Source organism: Clupea harengus, chromosome 3 (genome assembly GCF_900700415.2).
Source record: "Clupea harengus chromosome 3, Ch_v2.0.2, whole genome shotgun sequence".
Lineage (NCBI taxonomy): Eukaryota > Metazoa > Chordata > Actinopteri > Clupeiformes > Clupeidae > Clupea > Clupea harengus.
This window is the reverse complement of record NC_045154.1, coordinates 12962444-12967058: the sequence shown is the minus strand read 5'-3', so window position 1 is coordinate 12967058 and position 4615 is coordinate 12962444.

The window sequence follows — 4615 nt, the reverse complement described above, 5'->3', positions numbered from 1 at the left end:
TTCCCTCAAAATGGCAAACCTGTCTCTGTCATGGTTTTCATCATTTTTAGGGGGAAATCATCAGTAGCAATCTATAACAAAATGATATGCTTATCGTACATACACTATAGAAACTATTAAAAAACCGATTCAATTAAATGAATAATTTCTTATTTTCTTTGTTATTTTTGTCATATACAGATGTGCAATGATGATTGCTGGGTAATATGTATCTTGTTGTCCAATGTCAAGTCTCTATTTGATCATGTGATGAGACGATACGATATAGCTAGTTTAGGTGCAGAATCTGAAAGTCAAGACCTACAAGCAGGCACAGTAGGCTACACCTGCCGAACGACGCCTTTCAAACATAAAAGTGGTGATGCATGATTTGATTTTTCAATGGACAGGATAGCCAGCCCATTCAGCCTCTCCTGCCCCATGCTGCCCCTCAGGTAGGTCTTAATCCGTTTCAATTTGGAAAAGAATCACTCGGCTGTTGCCCCGTCACATGTAATGTCAGAAACAATAGCAGGGCAGTGCACACCTCACAGAAGGTGGATGTTACGGAGTAAACTTTGACCTGTTTACTTTCCCAATACAATAGCCAAAGTATCTAATTCGACCGTAAAATCCAACACATTGGTTGTGTTTGTGTGTGCGTGTGTGTGCGTGTGCGTGTGCGGGGGGGGGGGGGGGGGGGGGGGGGGGGGGCTTCAACATGTCCAGGCCCAGGGGCCCGTGGTTTCTTAATCCGTCCATGCTCATCACAGACTCCAATCATACACACACAGACACACATAGATGCACACACACACACACACACACACATACACACACACACACACACATCCACACACAGACACACATAGACAGAGAGAGAGAAAGACAGATCAGTAATCAGTCAGGAGCCATTCATTACAAGCATCGTGATCTATTCTTCAGAAATGTGGGGGGGAAGTGTGCAGATTCTAATTTGTCCGCGGATTGGTGCTCGTCTGCACGCCGATCCGCACACTTTCTAATCTGATGATGTCATTGCCCCACGTGATCGCCTCGCAACCTGAGCCTGAACCCTCTGTCACTTCATAACAGCAACAACATAAACTTCATGTATATGACGTGGCGCCTTTTTCGTGACTTACATTTTTCTACTTTGCTTAGTTGTTTGTATTCTGCACACATGACGATACATTACAGAAGATATAACATTCTTCTTCACACATGACGATATATTACAGAAGATATAACATTCTTCTTCACACATGACGATATATTAAAGATATAACATTCTTCTTCACACATGACGATACATTACAGAAGATATAACATTCTTCTTCACACATGACGATATATTACAGAAGATATAACATTCTTCTTCACACATGACGATATATTACAGAAGATATAACATTCTTCTTCACACATGGCGATACATTAGAGAAGATATGTTTAGCCTGAAACACAGAGAGCCAACTCATAGCTAGCTGACATGCTATGTTCTCTGCTACACCACCTTGGCACACACACACATTCTGTCTCAGACTGCCTCTCTCTCTCTCTCTCTCTCTCTATCTCACACAGTCACACACACACACACACACACCACACATACACACACTCTCTCTCTCTCTCTCTCTCACACACACGCACACACACTCTCTCTCTCTCTCTCTCTCTCTCTCTCTCTCACACACACACACACACACACACAAACACTCACAGGATATGCTAGTTTAATTCCTCCTGAATGGCTCATTCATTGACTGCAATCACTGGGAGTGTTTTCTGATGCATGGTATTAAGTTGCCATTTCTGGCGTGTGTGTGTGTGTGTGTGTGTGTGTGTGTGTGTGTGTGTGTGTGTGTGTGTGTGTGTGTGTCTGATTGTACCCCTGGGTCTGGAGTAGACTTCAGTGAAGTCTTGTGCTCCATATTCTTGTACGTGGAAACAGAAAGTAACCTGCTCTGTCTACTATTGAGCTATTAACAAAGCACATTGCAAGCACATAGCAAGCACATAGCTAGCACACAGCACACACATAGCTAGCACATAGCAAGCACTTAACAAGCACTTAACAAGCACATAGCTAGCACACAGCACGCACATAGCTAGCACATAGCAAGCACATAGCTAGCACACAGCACACACATAGCTAGCACATAGCAAGCACTTAGCAAGCACTTAACAAGCACATAGCTAGCACACAGCACGCACATAGCTAGCACATAGCAAGCACATTGCAAGCACATAGCTAGCACATAGCAAGCACCTAGCTAGCACATAGCAAGCAAATAGCAAGCACATAGCTAGCACACAGCAAGCACATAGCTAGCACATAGCAAGCACTTAGCAAGCACATAGCAAGCACATAGCAAGCAAATAGCAAGCACATAGGAAGCAAATAGCTAGCACATAGCAAGCACATAGCTAGCTAGCACATAGCAAGCACATAGCAAGTACATATCTAGCCCATAGCAAGCACAGTTGCAAGGAGTTTGCCCTCTCACCATGTGTAATGCATGGTCTATGTGTCTAGTCTAGTTCTACTCTGTGATGCGTCAAAGGTCTGGATGGTATTGTCTTTACAGCCAAAGTGTGTGTGAGTGTGTGTGTGTGTGTGTGATGTTTGGATGGTATTGTCTCCTGTGAAAAGATCCTCTCTATCATAAAGTTGCAATATTAAGTTTTTACAGCCAAAAATACAAATACTTGTAAATAAATAAAAGTAAATAAATAATTTCCCTAGATTCCCAAATAATAATAATAATAATAATTAATTTAATGTATAGCGCACTCTATATTCGGCTGAATCTCAGAGTGCTGAATAACAAATAATCTACTTTTCACCTCCCTACTCTACTGTTCAAACACCTGAACTGACCACTGCTGCCACCTACAGGGTGACTAGTAAAGTACAGACTGGGTTTCACCCCACCAGAGTGTGTCATTCAATGACTGGAAGAAATATATTCTGAAATATTTTATTGTGAAGAGCCCTTGACAATGAACTCAAGCAGATGGGTCCCCCCTTATGTGCCGTGGTTCTGCTTAAGGTTCCTTCCTGACTAACGGAGTTTTTCCTTGCCCCTGTTGCCATTGTGCTTGCACTAAGGGGGTCCAGGATCTGGGCTCTGTAAAGCACCTTGAGGGAATGTATTGTTCTGGCGCTATATAAATAAAATTGAATTGAATTGAATCCTAGCCATCCAGAATATTCACTGTGTGCATACATATGTAGTTCTGTGGTCCGGGAACATGTAAGAACAGCCTACACAGCACAATATCACTAACTATATTGCCAAACCGCCTGTAAGCATGTTATCCAGACCTAGACCACGACTCCATAATGCTGCTTTACAGTTTTTCTCGATTGATTACACACAAAAACTGGAACTCATGTGCCAACTCCCTAAACCAATTCTGCTAAACGATAAGCACAATTATCTGCTTTAGACACAGATTTCAATTGTTAGCCACACTGTCTTCAAAACACAACACACAATTATCTGCTTTAAACACAGATTTCAATTGTTAACCACACTTTCTTCAAAACACTAAACACCATCCTCTCTACTTTGCACACTTCATCAATGCCAAAACCTCCTTGTTTTCAGACAGAACACACTGCTATTCAAATGGAAAAAACTTCCATTTCCAAGGCTGTTGTGCAATTTGAAATCATAGCTTTAGCAATATGATGGCCACAGGTTAGCTCCTGGTTTGGAGAACAATTGATGGCAACATTGAAGTGAGAGGTGATCAGAAAGGCAGAGGAGTGATAGTAAGAGGAGGAGGAGGAGGAAGAGGATGAAGAGAAAGAGCAAGAAGGAGAGCCATTATCTCTGATGAGATTCGGGCCACTGTGGTCAACCATGGTTTGACCATGCAGGAGGCTGGCCAGAGGGTTCAACCAAACATAAGCCGCTTCTCAGTTGCATCCATTCTCCGGACATTCAGAAGAGGGAATAGGTAAGAAACACTCTATGACAGGAAAACACTAGTTTGAATGCTTTATCAGGAGCATAGTATTCTTGTATTTAGAGTATTTTCCATTGTACTGTATTTGTACAATTACGTAAACAAATACAAAGTGCAACCATTGATGACCAAGACATATTCCTAAACATCAATACAGTGAGCCTAGCCACAGTGGACCATGTTCTAAGGCGGAACACCTTGAGAATGAAGCAGGTGTACAGGGTGTCTTTTGTCAGAAACTCCGACAGAGTCAAACAATTATGCTATGACAATGTGCAAGTAAGTCATATACATTTCCACAACTGATTGCGTCCTATCAGCACTGACACATTACTGTACTGGATTGTAATCCAATCCAATGTTATTTTCAAGTGTTTCACAACACTGTGTAGGTCTATGTCTGATACAACATTGTCAATATTGTCTTGAGCTAGAACAGGATGCAGTAGTTTTTTGTCCTTTTTTATTTTACATTTTTCTTTCTTTTTTTTGTTGACTGTACTGGCCTATATCCTATTGTTTGTTCTGTGCAAATCATTTACACATTCAAGAAATATTTGAGTTGTTACTGTATATTTGTGTGTTGTTTTATATTTGAGTAAAAACATTATACAGTTATATTTTGCTACAGGCGTAAGCGTACAGTAACACTGAA